This window comes from Lutra lutra, chromosome 14 (assembly GCF_902655055.1).
Source record: "Lutra lutra chromosome 14, mLutLut1.2, whole genome shotgun sequence".
NCBI classification, from domain to species: Eukaryota; Metazoa; Chordata; class Mammalia; order Carnivora; family Mustelidae; genus Lutra; species Lutra lutra.
Window position 1 is genome coordinate 88,136,536 of NC_062291.1, and position 17,412 is coordinate 88,153,947.

A 17,412-nucleotide genomic window follows, 5' to 3' on the forward strand; every position below is an offset into this window, starting at 1 on the left:
TGTGGAAATGCAGGCCGCTCCCTGGGGACACGTTTGCTTGTGATTGAGTCGACAGGATACGGGTGACGGTGGGCGACTAGATGATTCGGTTAGGGCATTTATACACGAATATCGCCACAACGAGTTTAATCCGTATCCGTCACCGCACAGAGTCACAAACCTTTCTCCTTGTCAAATACACAGGATGGTGCTCTTAGCGATAAAGATGTTTGTAACGGACACGAACTCCAAAGGACCACCACCCGCTGTTTTATGAGTATGTGATTTCTGGAATTGTAAGAAAACCCAAACAGCCCAAGAGAAGGGGAGCAGACCCGGTGAACAGTTAAGACGCACAGCGGGTCGCGGTGATCGGGGACCGCAGGGGGACGCCCCTCCTTCATCTTGCGGGACACGTGAATTAGAGACCCGATCAGCTGGACAGAATGAGCAAGCCTGACAAGAACCCGTGGGACTCTGTGTTCTGCGAAGACGTCTTTGGTGCCACGGCTGCACGAGGACACGGTCACAGCCTGTCTGGGAAGCCACGTGGGCTTTCTGACAAAGCGGAAATTCCCAGAGCCCGGCAAGCCGGGCCTGAGACGCACGCACTCTCCCCGGACCAGGCCCCACCACCCTGGCCAATGACATCCCGCGAGAGTGTCAGGCAGAGCGCGCGTGCAGGTGTGCGAGCGACATGGGGCTCCCCCTGTAAACAGGCTTCTTCCTGAAGGAAAGACACAAAGCTCGTGGTGACACCCAGTCCGGCCTCACAGGGCCCCTCCAGGCTCCGGATGTGGGGTGCGTACCCCATCGTGGACTCCTGCTGTCCTCCTGTGAGGGTCCTGGGCGAGGAGGGTGGGGGTGGAAAACTAGGAGCCTCGGGACCCTATGTCTGTTTGGCCTGTGTCCCCTGGGGGTGGGACGGGCCTCCCTGCACTCAGATCACCTGTGTCAGCAGCTGAGCGGGAGGCCTGGGTTCTCTCTGGGCCCTCCCCTCCACCCTCGGGCTCCTGGGCCTCGAACATCGACCTCCAAGGATGGGCAGAAGACACAGCCCTGGATGTCCCCCCAAGAGCTGGCCCACACCCTAACCTACCCACCCATGCCCTCCCTGGCTCCATGCCCCTCTCCCCCACCCCTTTCTGTCTGACTGCCTGTTTGCAGAGCCCTTGTCAGTGGGGAGCAGGGAAGCAGGGTCCAGACTGTCCGAGGGGTCCCTGTCAGTGTCTGTGGACGCTCCTCTCTGCCTGCCCCCTGCTCACCAGGCCCCTGTAGCCTTTGGGATCCTTGGAGGCCCACCCCACCCAGCTCCGTGCTGACTTGAGCCTGTCGGGTCCACTCCCCAGGCACTACCCTTCAGACGCAGGCCTGTGACCCACTGGGCCGTTCCAGGACCCTCACTGGGAGGGCAGAAGGCCCCTGGCAGAGCAGCCATCCTCTGGCCGAGGGAGAAGCCAGCCCTGCGGCCCTCCGGGAGAGGCAGAGGGGAAGGGGCTGAGCCAGTCCTCCCAGCTGGCTTCCAGGCCCTGGGGGAGGGGCTGGACGGCAGGAACTCTGCAGGGCAGCGTGAACTGCGGGGCTCTCCCACTCCGTCTCCCTTGGTAGGCAGGCAGGAGCCATCCCGGAAGGGTGCAGTCAGGACCTGACTGGGTGTGGGGGGAGCCCAAGGACAGGGCCCTGGAGGGGCCCTGGGGGCCTCTTTCCCCAGGGATGCACGATTTCCTGCCGGGAGCGCTGGCCTGGCCTCAGGCCTACCGAGTGATGTCCAGCACCCTACGTCCCTCCGCAGGGCTCTTTTCTGCTGGTCCTGGCTGGAGGGACGCTGGACCCTTCACTTCCTTCCAGGGAAAGTCGTTACAGCTTCCTTTTCTATAACTCACCAGGTGGCACGTCCTGCCCCATCTTTCCCTTGGCCCTTGGCTTCTCCAACCCGGGGGGGCCTTGGTTCCAGGGTGCTGTGCGGAGTCCCGGATAAGGGTGGGAGGGCAGGCCGCAGGTCTGCTAGGTCCTCGCCCTCAGCTTAGAAGTCCATCCCAGGTCCACCACTAGGCCCCCGGACCTGAAATCTTTCCTGGAAGCAGACGGATGTCCGTCCTCTTTCCAGTCGGGCTACCCCCACGGTTCACCCCTCTGAAGGTAGGTCAGCTTGGCTGAAGATCCTGGCTGTGATACTCACCCGCTGGGGGCCCTTAGGCCGCTTCTTAACCTCTCTGAGCCCCAGGCTCTTATGCTGATGAGATGCAGGGAGCCAGACCCTCCCACTGATTGGAGACCTCCCTCCGCATTCCTGAACGCTCCTGGGGCCCCTGGGTCCGGAGCTGTGGGACGCCGCTGGCCACGGGCCCCTCTGCTCAGGTAGGACCTCCCCAAGGGCCTCGTGTGCACCCTGTGCCCCTGCCTTCTCCCTGTGGGGAGCCTCGTAAAGATCACAGCCTCCTCCCCAGGACAGAGCTATGGGGGGCTGCCCACTCCTGGAGGTGCCCTGGCGAGCAGTGGCTAGGAGCCCCCCGCTGCTGTCTGGGGTCCCTCTTGGGGAGCACCACAGGCTGGAACTATCCAGGGCCACCTGGAGATTAGCCCACCAGAAAGTTCTACGAGCCCAGTCACTGCGTGCGCACGTATGTGTCCTGCCCAGTCACACACACACACACACTTGCACGTAGATGTGCAAATTCACCCTCCCCCAGGGCCCGAGTCTGCGTTTCACGCAGGTGACGTGCTTTGCTCGGGCACAGACACAGCCACGGGGACACACATGGCCACGGGGACACACAGTCATAACACACAAGCCACAAGGACAGTCTCTTCCAGAAATTCCGGTTTCACAGACGGGAACCGGGACCCAAGACGGGCTTTAGAGGTGGAGTAAACAGCCCCTGCGGAGCAGAAGTGACAGCCTCTGCTGAGACCGGATAAGAAGGCAGGGTGCGGGCGGGCAAGGCCTGGACCGAGCCCCCGCTGCCCGAGAGCACCGTGGAGCAGAGTGCCACGTGCGGGGACCCGGCTGTCCCCCCAAACCCATGCTCTCTGCCCCGCTCAGACCCTCCACCTGAGTCTGGAGGTCGTGCTGGCAGGAAGCCGGTGGCCCCCCGAGGGGGGATGTGGGCGGGCGCCTCATGGCTAGGGTGGGGCTTGGCGAGCCACAGGGGCCCCGCCACAGGGAGTGGCCTGGAGGCGGACACTGTCCAGCCCGGCGCTGACTGAAGGGAAGTTAATCTGACTTCCTCCCGCAGCTTGCGTGCTCTCGGAGGACTCTGGCTGTGCATGGGGGCCTGTGGCCGGGGCGAGTCCACCTGTCGCTCCGCCTGCTGACCCCCGCGTGGGTTTGGGACGATTCCAGTGATCTCAGGAGGGCAGCATGTACCTCTCTCAACAGCGTCAAGACAAGTCAGAGGTGCTACGAGTTAAGGGAAAGTGTGGGCTGGCAAGTACCTCTCTGATGTCCCAAGTCCAAAACGGGGTGCATCTCCTGTGACCCGGTTTCCTCTTCCAGAAGCTGCCAGCTGGGCCCGGGTCCGGCCTGGGCTGAGCCTGGCTCCACTGTGGGCTGAGTTTTGTTCCTCGAGTGCTGGGCCCGGGTCCGGCCTGGGCTGAGCCTCGGTCCTCTTAGGCCGGTCCTGGATCCGCCACGGGCTGAGTCTGGGTCTCCTCTGGGAGATGGAGTCCCTTCAGGTCTCTGCTTGAAGCTACGGCCACGTGTCGGGCCTGCTAGGTTCCTCCCTCCACGGCCAGCGGTCGCCCCCAGCTCCCCAGGCCCTGTCCCCGCGGGCCCACGCCCTCTCCCTCGCTTGTTCTCAGTCTTTCAGTCTGAGTCACCGTAGAGGATCACGTTTAAGTTAAGTCCCTAGGAATGAGCTTCGGGATGTTTCTTTTGTCCCAGGACCAGTCTTTCCAGCCTTGGCCGGACCACATCCATTTTGGTAGTGAATGTCCCGAGTGGCCCTGTCCCCTGCTCAGAGCACATCTCCCCCTTGGAGTGACCCATTCCTTTGGGCCATGATTTCCTCAAAACCGGGAGCTGGGTGACAGCGGGGGACAGAGCATCTTCCTGTGTGTTCTCTGAAGATTTTTAACTGAAACCAGCAAATCATGGACAAGAAAGAAGAACAGATTTAATGAACACTTTGGGTTTGATTCTCTGAGAACCTTCCGACAATTAACTGTGCCTCTCCCGCCACTGAGGAGGCCGAGCCCGTCTGCTGGGAGGTGGCGGGACCTGTCAGCGAGGCCTAATGTGGGGGCCTCCTCCCCTGGGTGACCCCTTCCAGCTTTTCCTCTGGGGGAGCAGAGCTGAGCGTGGGAGGCCGGCGGGAAGGACGGCAGAGTGTGGGCTGAGGAGGGGCTGCTGGGCATGGGCTTCAGAGCTTGGGAGAGCCACCAACATTGGGGACTGTTTGCTAAGAGAAACCTGCTGCCCCCTCCCCAAGGGGGACGGGGATGCAGCGCTGCCCACTCTGGGAACGGGGTTACAGGTGCGACTGGGCAGCCAGCGTGTCTCCGTGAAGGTGAGGTCCTGCAGAGAGTCAAGGCTCTGCAGGGCCCACACACCCGTGACCCCCGTTCCCTGCTGCCCTGAAGTGTGAACTTGAACAGGGAAGCAGGTCTTCCTCACATCCTTAAGGTGAACTTATTCTTGGAACTCAAAGTTAGACTCAGCGAAAGTCACCCAGATGTAGGGGCCGCCCACGCTCAGGGGGCAGAGAATGAGGAACCGCACATCGGGAGCTCCAGTGCTGGGAAATGCCCTGCACGGGGTGCACAGACACGGAAAGTGGCCGCGTGGCTGCTCAGGCCGGGCGGCGGGGATATGGGGCGAGGGTCTGGGGAGCGGGCCTCTCCTGCAGGCAACGGAAACACTCTGCAGTCACCTGTGCGCACGGCCACACGTCTCTGCGGGCACCCCCGGGCCGCTGCACGGTCCCTCCGCGCGGGACGTGTTCGCACGTGAACGCTGTCCCGGGAAAGCTGGGGAAAAACGAGAACGCCCCGGCGAAGGGAGCATGTTCCCCGAAGACGGCTCCACAGGCAGGTGTGGGTGGGGGCGGCCCCACGTGGGACCCTGCGGCCGCCTGCCCGTGCCCTGGGAGACGGGTCCCAACGTGGGACGCGCCCCCTCCCAGCGCGGGACTCCGGGGGCGCGCCTGTGTCAGATGCGAGCGGCCGTGGAAATTTCCCACGGTATGTAGGCCAAGATGAGTCAATGACAAAGGAAATCTCTTTTTAGATTTGTCTCTGGTGATGGTGACTTGTAAGGTCGGTTATTAAGGATCTGCCCAGATCACGTTTTCATGAGTCTCTCCTCCAGAGGAGACCGGTTCCCAGTGTCAGCACGTGGCCAGCAGCAGACTCAGGGGCCTTCATCCCTCCTCCATTTAAAGAAGAGACGTCACGAACCACTCTGAGGCCTCCTCGTCTCCTGCCAGTAAAGCGTCACGCACCTCACCCCCAGCCATGGGGGAGCGTCCAGAAGGTAGCTTCTCTGACACGGGGTGCTGGACAGTCAGCGGCCTCACGAAGAGGCACAGGACCGATACCCGGGACGGAGGGCACAGGGGTTCCGAGACCCCAGGACCCACAGCAGGGGCTCCCACTGCCTTCCTCACCAATCCCCGGAGCGTCCTTGCCATGACCTTCGAGGTGGGCTGCCGTTCCTCCAACTCTGATCCCTGGCCGGGGCCCACCCCGGGGTCCTGGGGGTTCTGGACATACCTTCCCCTGGGGAAGGCCCAGACAAAGGCCCAGTTGAGGAGACAGAAGACACGTCCCACGTGTCGGCTGGCCAAGCACTAGGAGCAGCTCAGGCCAAAGGTGTCTGCGGGTGCAGGGAGGGGAGCGCCCCAACCTTGTGCCCGGAGGAGTGGGAACCATGGCACAAGGTTCAAAGGCGGCCCCTTCAACCAGCTGATGTTTTGGGGGACAGGTGTTGCCCAGAGTCCCTGGCAGGCCCCCAACCCAGCGACCTGTCAGTGCAGGCTACAGGCCCAGGCCTGGCTGAGACCCTGGAAGCCCAGAGCTCCCCACGGGCCCACGGAGGCCCTGAGGACCCCCGTGGTACGTCAGTGCTCCTCTGCCTGGGGCTGTCCCCTCCCTCAGACCAGGAGGCGCCAGAAGCCATCCTGCAGACCCCAGTTCCGCCTCCCAGAGGGGCTTCCAGGGGCGGGGCTCTTCCCCTCCCTGCTGGCAGGTGGCCAAGGGAGCATAGTCCGTGCCCCTTCTGGGAGCACTGCCAGCCTTCAGAAGCAGCGGGAACTTGTTCTCTGAATCTCTGATAAGAGTAACGAGTGGTCCAATTTTCCCGGGGCTTGGCCCCCCAAATCCTAAAGGTAGCCATTGTGTTCAGGGTGGTTAGTGTAGATGGAACAGAGGGTCCTATAGGGCAGCTCATGTACCTCGAGAGAATCCCACAGAGGCCCCAGGTTCAGTCCCTGCCACTCACCGAACACACCACCTTGTTTCCTCACAAAACCCTGGTGGCGCATGAGGTCCCATGGGGGCCTTGAGAAGGATGCGTGAGTTGAGAGAGCTCAGGCCGGACGAGAACAGCGGCCACAGAGAAGTGTGGGCAGTGGTGACATGTGTCCCTGGAGATGACCGTGGCTGCCCTCCCAACGTGAGCTTGGCCCCTGCGACACTCGTGCCCTGCATGGATGGGGGGTGTCATCCCCAGCCTTGAGCTCTTACCTGGAGGGAGTGGCCCAGAGAAAACCCCCAGACCCGGTGCCCCCACCAGACCGAGGAGGGGCCAGCGTCTGTGAACAGGGGCTGGGGAGAGACGGGGGCACTTAGTGCTTTGACAGAGCGGAGTCCTAGGTTCTATCCAGGCGCTTTCTGGAGGGAGCCTGGCTTATGGCTTCCCCCTGGCCCCAGGGCCTGGGAAGGACAGCAGTCCAGGAGGACATGAGGGACAGAGCCTCTGCGTGAGCCTCAGCCTGTCTTTGGGTGAGACCCAGGGCCTCAGCACTTGACATCCCGCTCACCAGAGCTGCGGCCCCTTCCCGGCGCAGACACAGACGTGGCTGCAAGTGAGTGACAGGGACCCGTCCTCCCAAGATCGAGGTTGCTCATCTCTGGCCCGAGTGTCCCGACCGTAAGTAGGTGGCTCACATTTCAATTTGGCGAGAAGATTAAAACCCATCCCGGAGGGGCCATCAGACGCTGGGCAGGGGAGCACGGGCTCCTGCGCAAACTCTCAGGAAGAGGCCACGGAGCGCCTCACGCTGGCTGAGCACTGTGGCTCCCTGAGGCTGGGCTGACTCGGGCTTCAGGTTCCTGTCTTCAGGGCAGGGGCTCAGGGAGGCTCCCAGGGAGGCCAGTGGAGGCCAGATGGGCTGTCGCAGGCCATGACAGGGCCATGTGAGTGGCCTGAGTCCGTGCCCCCCGAGGGTGGGCCGAGGCTTGCGTGTCTGCCTGCCAGACGGCCTGCTCCAGGCACCTGCCCGAGGGATGCCCCCCGATCCCCGGGGACCACGCACATCGACAGCAGCAGCCTGCCCTTCCTGGAGACATGGCGGGGCCCCGGGACTGTTCGGGCTCAGACACACTCCCAGCGCAGCACCCCCAGGACGGCTGGGCATGGAGGCTGCTGGAGCTTCGGTCCCAGGGGGTTCCAGTGTGTGTGCCATTCCCTGAGGACCCTTGGGGAGCGGAGGGGTCCAAACTAGGATTTGAAGTGACATAAGGGAGGTAGGGAGCCCCTCAGCTTCCCCCACCCCTGACGTGCACCAGCTGCTGCCTCTGGAGCCCTGGTTTCCTTGACTGTAGAATGGGAGGGCGCGAGGCTCCCGGAGCAGGCGCGTGTGAAAGCAGTTCGTAGGAAAACACGCGAGAGCCGGTCGGTCAGCAGACGTGCAAAACAGGGCCGTAGCTACACTGTGGACAGAGGACCTCTGGACAGATGGGGCCCTTCCAGGGGACAGGAAGTGGCCATGTTCTGGACGGAGCAATGGAAAAAAGTCATTTTTCACTGCAGTGTCATGTGTGCAACAAAACCCTCTTGAAAGCGCTTCTCGTGTTTCTCCTCCACGGATGCAGAAGCGAGACGAGCCGCGCTGGGTTGTGGGGGCGTCCCCAGGGGCGCTGAGCGCATTTCCCAGAAAGAAGAAAAGCTGCTGCTTCTCGCAGGGACATCGGGCTCAGCCCCCAGTTGCTCCACTGCAGAGACCACCCCGGGCAGCTATCGTGCCTGCTGGGGCTGGTGCACTTCTCAGGGCCCCGAGCCCATAGAACGATCGGGCCACCCCCAGAGCCCTGGTCAGGGCACACAGGGAGTGCTCACGGGACTCCAGCCAGGGTTTGCCATGGTCCGGGATCTGGGTAGTCCAGCACTTCCACCTGGGACGGGGCCATCTCATAGGGATAGGATGGCTGGATTTTCAGAACATCAGGATAGGGCTGAGTGTGCGTGGATTCTGCTGTGACTGAAGCCCGTGTCAGTCTAGACTCTTAATTATACAAGACGGAAAACAACCAAATTAACTTCAAGGGCATTTATTCATTCACATGGCTTAAGATTCAGGTATGGCTTGATCAAGCATCCCAGGCTGGTTTCTGAGCATGTATGCCTGTTCTGGCACCACTTTCTTCTTGGTCGCAGGATGGCTGCAACAGCTCCAGACCATTCCCACAGGGACAAACCTGAGGGAGGAATGACCATATTTGTTTGGAATTCCCAGCAGAATTCTCATTATTCTTCATTGGCTGTCATGGGGGCACTTGCCCACCTCTGACCAGGAAGAGATGATGCTTTGACGATTGCCACGCCTGGATCATGTGCCCAGCTCAGTGTGGGTGGAAAAGGGGAGAGCAGCAGAATACCGGGCTGGCTGAGCCCAAACAACCACGCAGACCCCCCCATCCCCGCCTCTCCCAGGACGGCCCCTCACAGCAGCACTTTGACTACCCAGCCCTGCTTTCAGGGCACAGCTGGCAGACCAGAATCTGGGCTCTGAGACATGGATGGGGACTGGGGTTTGTTAGGAGCAGAGCCCCACAGGAACAGCCGTGACCCCCGCGGCCAGACGACCCCGTGCTCCTCCCCTGAGTGTGAGCCACCCGGAGCTGCCTGGTGAGTCCCTGCTCCAGCCCAAGCCACCCACACAACCTGACGGCCAGCACGCGGACCTCAGCCTGGGCTCCAGCATTTCCCAGGGTAACTACTGCTCCATTCCGTAGTATTCTCATCACAGTTTCTTCAGGCTGTTGGGGTGGATTTGGGAGTTGATCAAATGCCCTGTGGCTTTTGTGGAGAGGATGAGATTTCTCTTCGTGGACCTTTGCTCCGGACCGAGCTTACCTGTTACTTTCTCTTGGGTTCCTGGAGCAAACCGTACCTGCACACCGGAGGGAGCGCCTTCCTCATCGCTGGGATTCTGATGTGCTAGTGTTCCAGCTTCGACTCTGCATCTGGGTGGCTGATATGTGTTTTGGAATCAGTTTCAATTTCTTGATCAAAGTTCTGCTGGTCTCATATATTGAGCTAGGAAGCCCCTCGTCTTTACCGGAAAGGTCTGTAGCGTGGATATTGCTTGTTCTTTACATGTTGGAAGGGATTCCCCAGACAACCTTTGTTTACAGGTGATTGTTAAATAATGATTTTCAAAAATCTTCTATAGTTATTTAAAAAAAACTGCCTGTGCGGTTTTTCTCAAGTTTGTTTAAAAAAATTTTTTTTTATTTAAATCCAATTAATTAACATACAGTGCACTATTGGCTTCAGAGGTAGTTTTCATTCACTGGTCTTATATCACACCCTGTGCTCGTCACATCACGTGCCCTCCTTGGTGCCCAGTCACCCCTCCCCCCGGCCCTTTCCCTCCAGCAGCTCAGTTTGCTCCGTGGAGTTAAGAGTCTCTTATGGTTTGTCTCCCTCTTTGATTTCCTTTTATTTTATTTTTCCCTCCCTTCCCCTATGATCCTCTGTCTTGTTTCTTAAATTCCACATATGAGTGAGATCATATAATTGTCTTTTTCTGATTGACTTATTTCTCTCAGCATAACGCCCTCTAGTTCCATCCACATCCTTATAAATGGCAGGATTTTATTTTTTTGGTGCTTGAGTAATATTCTATTACATATATATACCACATCTTCTTTGTCCATTCATCTGTTGATGGACATCTAGGTTCTTCCCATAGTTTGGCTATTGTGGACTTTTCTGCTATAAACATTCGGGTGCACGTGCCCCTTCGGATCACTACGTTTGTATCTTTAGGGTAAATACCCAGCAGTGCAATTGCTGGGTCATAGGGTAGTTCTATTCTCAACATTTTGAGGAACCTCCATGCTGTTTTCCAGAGTGGTTGCACCAGCTTGCGTTCCCACCAACAGTGTAGGAGGGTTCCCCTTTCTCCGCATCCTCGCCAGCATCTGTCATTTCCTGACTTGTTAATTTTAGCCATTCTGACTGGTGTGAGGTGATACCTCATGGTGGTTTTGATTTGTATTTCCCTGATGCCGAGTGATATGGAGCACTTTTTCATGTGTCTGTTGGCCATCTGGATGTCTTCTTTGCAGAAATGTCTGTTCATGTCCTCTGCCCATTTCCTGATTGGATTATTTGTTCTTTGGGTGTTGAGTTTGCTAAGTTCTTTATAGATTTTGGACACTAGCCCTTTATCTGATGTGTCATTTGCAAATATCTTCTCCCATTCTATCAGTTGTCTTTTGGTTTTGTTAACTGTTTCCTTTGCCGTGCAGAAGCTTTTGATCTTGATAAAATCCCAAAAGTTCATTTTTGCCCTTGCTTCCCTTGCCTTTGGTGATGTTCCTAGGAAGATGTTGCTGCGGCTGACGTCGAAGAGGTTGCTGCCTGTGTTCTCCTCGAGGATTTTGATGGATTCCTTTCTCACACTGAGATCCTTCATCCATTTTGAGTCTATTTTCGTGTGTGGTGTAAGGAAATGATCCAATTTCATTTTTCTGCATGTGGCTGTCCAATTTTCCCAACACCATTTATTGAAGAGGCTGTCTTTGTTCCATTGGACATTCTTTCCTGCTTTGTCGAAGATGAGTTGACCATAGAGTTGAGGGTCCATTTCTGGGCTCTCTATTCTGTTCCATTGATCTATGTGTCTGTTTTTGGGCCAGTACCATGCTGTCTTGATGATGACAGCTTCGTAATAGAGCTTGAAGTCCGGAATTGTGATGCCACCAACTTTGGCTTTCTTTTTCAGTGTTCCTCTGGCTATTCGAGGTCTTTTCTGGTTCCCTCTAAATTTTAGGATTATTTGTTCCAGCTCTGTGAAAACAGTTGATGGTATTTTGATAGGGATTGCCTCGAATGAGTAGCTTGCTCAGGGCAGCACAGACGTTTTCACAATATTTGTTCTTCCAGTCCAGGAACATGGAATGTTTTTCCATTTCCTTGAGTCTTCCTCGATTTCTCTCATGAGTGTGTTATTTTCTCAAGTTTCTTGAGGCCATTTTCTTAACTTATTACTAAAATTATAACTTAACTTATAACTATAATTATTTTATTGGGATTTTCATATTTTAACTGCATGTCTTATTATATGATTTTGCTTATTTGTATTTTTGTTCTGTTTCTGGATTCCGTTTGTCATGGATCTCTTTTTGTTGCCATTTTGTCTGTGGACCAGGAATTGAATATATTGATCAGTTCTGATTGTTTTTCTAACTTTTTTGTTTTTGCTTATAAGATAATCAGTTCCTCCCCCCAGTTAGTTCTTCAATTAATGTAGTTGAAACCCCCAGATCTTCATTCTTACTCCAAGGACATCGAAGACCCTTGGTTTACCTCTGAGTAGAGCAGCTGACCCATCCCAGAAGTGTAATAGGTAGTATTTGCAATTCCATGAGGCCCCAAACACTCGGTGAGTGGGGCTCTGCTCTTTGAGGGGTTTGCTTTCATTCCTAGTGGCCGGGGGTCTCCGTGCAAACCAGGAAGGCTGGCCCAGCCCAGCAAGAGGAAGGGCTGTCCCGTGTTCCACCTGCGAGCTGTGCCGTTGGCCCCCGTCAAGGAAGCGAGGGGCTGGTGCAGGTGCCCCGTACAGCCTGACCTTCTCGGTCCTTTCCAGTGTCTTCATCGAGGTTAACCAGTGTGGTCTCTACAGAAGCACTTTCTTGGGGTCCTGAGGTCTCGTGAGGTCTCGTATATGAACACATGAGGAAGATCTAGCACACACCTGCCAACAGGTGCGTTCTCTCAACAACACATGGCACTTTGTAAAACAATTATTTTAGCCATTCCCCGAAGTTTTGAATTCCCTTCCCGTGCCGAGAGCAGGCAGAAGTATGCGGTGTCTCTCAGCACAGACACCCACCCTTCTGCAGACGTGGCTAGGGGATCCCGAGGGTCTGCGCACAGGCTCCCACAGCTGGTCCACCGGATCCAGGGCACGAAGCGGAGGGGCTGCGGCTGCTGCTCACTTCCGGTGCTCTCCACCCCGTGCGGACCCCCCAGCAGCTCCCCGCTCACATCCCGTGGAAGCCCCGCTCCTCCTCCAGCTCAGACTCCCGTGCTGCCTCAGTTTCCTTCCTGCCCAAAGACTTGTTCTTCCTGATGTTATTGGACGGGACGCCATTTCACTTCCTTTCCGCAGGACTAGCTTACGGGCTTCGTGATGTGTGCTCTGTGTGTGTGTGTGATGTGCAGTGTACGTTGCGATGTGTGTGTGCAGATACACGTGTGTGCACACAGGGTTCCATTCCATGTTGCCAACGGCAGGACTGGGGACTGGTTTTCCTTCTTCCCTGGGGGGAGCTGCACCCCCGCCCACAAGGCTGCTGCACGGAGACCCCCGGGGGGCCCATGACTAGGGGTTCCTCTGTCCTTCAGCCACCTTTGTCCCGGGCCCTGCGTCCACGGCTCCCACTCTCCTGACCCTCAGTCCCCATGGGGAGCCCTCCAGGCAGGCTCCGGCTCGCCGAGGGGAGGTCCACTGCCCTCCGCCAGCCCGAGGGGATTCCGAAGGGCAGGGGCCTTGAGGTGCTCTTGGGAAACAGCACAGCTGCCTCAGAAAGTGGCCCCCACGCCAAGAGGGCCCCTCAGGTTTCTGGTGGGCATAGGCTGGGGTTTCTGAAAAGGAAGTTGAGGGGTCTGGCTCGTGGGCAGCAGAAAACAGGGGACATCTGTCGATGTCCACCAGCCAGCAGCACTCCCTGCCCAGGCTGCCCAGGTGTGGTGGGTGTCCGTGTTTCTGTCTCAAGGGAAGTTTAAGAAGCAGTCCGTGACAAGGGCCGGCAGCCAGATATTTGAAATGAAATCCTTTTTCTAAGGCATTTTGAAGTTAATGAAAAAACAGCATAATACTTTCATTCCAGAAAACGGCTTTTCATTTCTCCTTACTTCCCTGGACGACAAACCTAGGAATAGGAAGAAGAGGCAGGACTGGTCGGGCGTAACCACTGTGATCACCCACCTTTGGGAAGCCGTGTTCTCCCCAAACGGAGGAGCGTCCTGACGCTCGAAGCAGAGAAAACAAATGAGAGCCGGTCTGAAGGCTGCGAGGCCGGGCGACCCCGGGCAGAGCCGCTCCTCTGAATCACCGCCTGCTGGGGAACAGATGACGACAGGCAGCCCACAGCCGGACGGCACCGGGACACCTGGTGGTGCTTAGAAGACCAGGCGGAAGGGACCGGGGCGCAAGCCCGTCCCCCGGGGCGTGGGAAACCAGGCGCTCCCGGCCACTGCCCTTCCGGGCTGTCTGCACCTATGTTCGCCCACGTCAGGGCCAGCCCAAAGCCACGGGACCTGCCAGGAGAGGGGGGCAGGGCTCTAAGACCTGTCCTTTCCGGCTGGGATCCCCATCAAGTCCGTGCACAGCCCCCGGCTCCAGGTGCTGGCACCGCTCCTGCTGGGTGGGAAGGGGCCGGGCAGCCAGCGGGGACATCTGTCAGGGTGCCTGCATGAGACCAGAGGCACTGCAGAATCTCGTGTACTTCCAAGGGAGAAAAGCTGCCACACACACATGTTTACATGCACGTGAACACACAAGCACGTGCCCGTGTACGCATGTGCACGTGTGGGCTGTGCTCTTACACACAGCAACACATGAGCACGTGTGTACCTATGTGTACATGAGTGTGCACTCACAGCAGCACATGAGCAAACACGTACACACACATACACATGCGGACATGCATTCACATGCACACCACAACACACGGACACGCTATACACGTGTGCACGCATGGGTGCCACCCAGTGTGATGCGTGAACACCCACAGACACATGTACAACCTGGCAGGCACACACAGAGGCACATGGGCACACACGTACACACACACACACACGTACACGTGTAGGCGGGCACACACAGTGACATAGGAACACGTGTGTACACGGTACATGCGTGGGTGGGCATTCACGCGTGCACAGCGACACACGAGTGTGCTCACGTGTGTGTACGTGGCTCTCTTGCTGACCCCACTGCCCTCCCCACATCCTGCAGGCACTTCCTCAGGGAGTGGACAGGATCACTGTCCACTCCCAGTGGCAGGGCTGTGCTCGGAGCTGGGCAAGGGATTCACCATCCCAGCTCCACTCAGCCTGGCTGACCTGCTCCCGAAACCCTTTCAGTAACAAATGGCCTGGCCGGCCACCCGATGAACCCGGGCTACTGGGGGCAGCACCGGCCTGGGATACACCCGGCAGTGCAGTCAAGTGCTCAGTGCCTGGGTGCGACCCCCGGGGCTGGGGACCAGGGCCACACTGGAGCAGGGGGTGTCCGAGAGGGGAAGGGGGCCGTGGTCCCAGGGCGCTTAGGGACACCAAGAGCGGGGAGGGATCCAGGCCCAGCCCCTTGGGCCTCATGGCTCCCCTGGAGGTGAAGGTCAGTCGCATTCTTTGCCAACACTGGGATTCTGACATCAGATTTTCCATGCTCGGCTTGGGGGGAGGAGCCGGCAGCTGGGAGGGAGCAGCGGGTGCGGGGAGGGGGTGGCGGAGGGCCTGAGGCTCCAAGGAGGCCAGAGGCGGGAGGGCTCCTGGGCCAGCCTGGCCTGCTTCTGGGCCCCTGCTGCCCACGCCTGCCTGTCGGGCTGCCTGAGGCATCCTGGCCACGGGCCACCCAGCAACTTTCTCATCCCGACTTGAGGTCTTGCTGAGTCACATGGGGGCTGGGTTAGGGACTCTAAAAATAGCTGACCGCTGGGGCCAGGCTGGGAGTTATTATTAGGCTGGGACAGAGCCCCTCCTGGGGGGAGCTCAGAGCCCCTGGAAAAGCAAGGGACATAGCCGGGATGGCAGAGCTGCCTGACCCCCCAACCCTGGACCCTCAAGCCCTTCCTGGGCCCAGGGCTTGGATCCCCCCTCCTGCCTTCCTCCCAACTTATACCCCTCTCCTGGGCACCCCACGGAGGCCCCCTGGCAGCTCAGGGCCCTCCACAGAGGCCAGAGTGCTCCCCGAAGAGCCAGAGGGTGTGGGGTTCCAGTGAAAACGTGGTCCGGGATTTCCGGACAAGTGGGGCCTCTGAAGCCTGGGGTCCTGTGGGATGTCTAGCCCACACCTGGGGGGAGCCAGTCCGCAAAGTGCCCAGAGGTCATCCTGGTTTCCCGAGGAAAGAAGTCATAGCCCCAGAGCCTGTGGGACCTTGAGCCACCTCGTGGTCCAGGGGTCCCTGAATGCCCAGCCTATCATCTCTTTCCACGGGAAAAGCCACGGTCAAGCCAGCACCTCTCCGGGTTACCCTGAGCCGTTCAGGTAATGTCATGGCCCTCAGGACGGCCGTTCTGCTGATGAAGATGCAAGCGGCCGTAGATGCTGCTCTGGGGGAGCCAGACCCCAGCAAAGGAGCCAAGCTTCCCATTAACCCCTGTGCCCCCGCACAGGACACTGACCCCAGGGCGCGCACACAGGGTCCTCTGCCCATTCCTATCCTGCTCCCCCCGGCCCAGGGCTTCCGGCTCAGCCAGCACGGTCTCCAGCCTCGGCCTCAGACCCCAGCGTCCTCAAAGGCCAGAGAGCACTTGGAGGAGAGCCTGCCCCCAGCCTGGACACCAGCCTCACCGCGGAGCCCCAGTGCCCTTCCCACTTCTGTGGGGTCACTTCCAGGGTTAAAGCTGCACCCACATGGCATCGGGGAGAGAAAGCCCTGGGGCCCTGGATGGAGCTAACTCAGGACTCAGAGAAAGTGAGCTGGACGTCCCGGGTCACCCGGGGCAGAGCCACCCACGCCCTCTCTGCACAGAAACAGAGTGGAACACGGGAGGCGGGGGGCCCAGCCCAGGCTCCTCAGGAAGCCCCTAGGGAAACAGGAACTTCCCCAAGGCGCCCTGCGCTGGAATGACCCTGGGCTGGGGCGGGAGGCAGTGACCCACCAAACACTAAAGAGGACGGCGCCCCAGCCAGAGAGCCAAAGTGGCCCTCAGGCGATGAATATTCCGTGAGACCCAGAGAGGCGCAGGTTCTGGGGCGCACAGACCGTGTTGTCGTGATGCTCCCCACCCCAGGACCGTGATCGCCTGATGACTGCACAGCTAAGGCTGGGATCTGGCCTCTCAGGGTTTCCAGAGGCAAGAATGAGGCCAGCCAGGCCTGGGGGGTTCACGTGCTCACCCCTGACCCCATCTCTCCAGATGACCCTCCCGGGGCTGAAAGGCCGCTAGCCAGGCTCAACCTGTCTGCCTCGGGGGACGCAGAGCCCTCATGAGGCCTCCGTGGCCCCTATCCCGCGCCCCCGCTTCCTGGGGCTGGGCTCGTGGGGAAGAATGCGGCGCCATGTGGTCGACAGTAACCGCTGTCCAGGGGCCCTGCAGCGCGCCCGGCAGGGTGCCGCAGGGAGAAGGGTGCCGACAGGCCGCGGGCCCGGGAGGCTGTGGGCTGGAACGCCTGGCTCCCACGGGCGCCGTGCTGCGGACCTGAGCCGCCAGGATAGTGGTCGCTCCCCGGTGACCACAGACCCGCGTGAAGCATCCCACGCACAGGTGTCTCATGCCCGCCAGCCCCGTGCAGATGTCTCCTCCACCTGCCCTTGATGTATGTCACTAAGAGGGCTGACTCCCAAGAAGCCAAGGAAAAGGCAGGAATTCTGTACCACCCTCCCAGGTGTCCTGCTCCACGCCTAAGTCCTGGGTCCCTCGCCGCCCTGGCTGGAATCTGGCCTGCAGCGGAGGCCCAGGAAATGGACACGGCCCCTTCACTGGGGCCCGTGGACTTGGTCCATGGGGAAGGTGACCCCAAGAGAGAGGCCAGCCCACGTGAGTGGCCCAGCACAGGATCGAGTAAAGCGGCCTCCCAGGTGATGGACGGCCTCCTCGTGCCAGAGCCCAGGTCGGGACGTTGCCTGCCTAGGCCCACGCTGCAGGGGACCCAGGGGTGCACCGGTGAGCTGGCCAAGCCCCTGGCCCAGAGGGAGCGAGGAGGGCTGGGCGTGTAAGTGGGGCAGGGGGTGTCAGACCTCCTTGCCTACACTGTCCTACTGAGAAAATAAAACTCCGTATTTATCTTTTTGCTCAAAGTAAAAGCCGAC

General features: G+C 59.0%; 2 pseudogenes; one reads left to right on the top strand and one right to left on the bottom strand.

The window, feature by feature from the left end:
* The first annotated feature begins 425 nt into the window (after positions 1 to 425).
* Positions 426 to 1,356, top strand: LOC125084504 (uncharacterized; annotated as a pseudogene).
* Positions 1,357 to 15,074: 13,718 nt separating this feature from the next.
* LOC125084900 (uncharacterized) lies at positions 15,075 to 16,407 on the bottom strand (annotated as a pseudogene).
* Between the last annotated feature and the right edge of the window lie 1,005 nt (positions 16,408 to 17,412).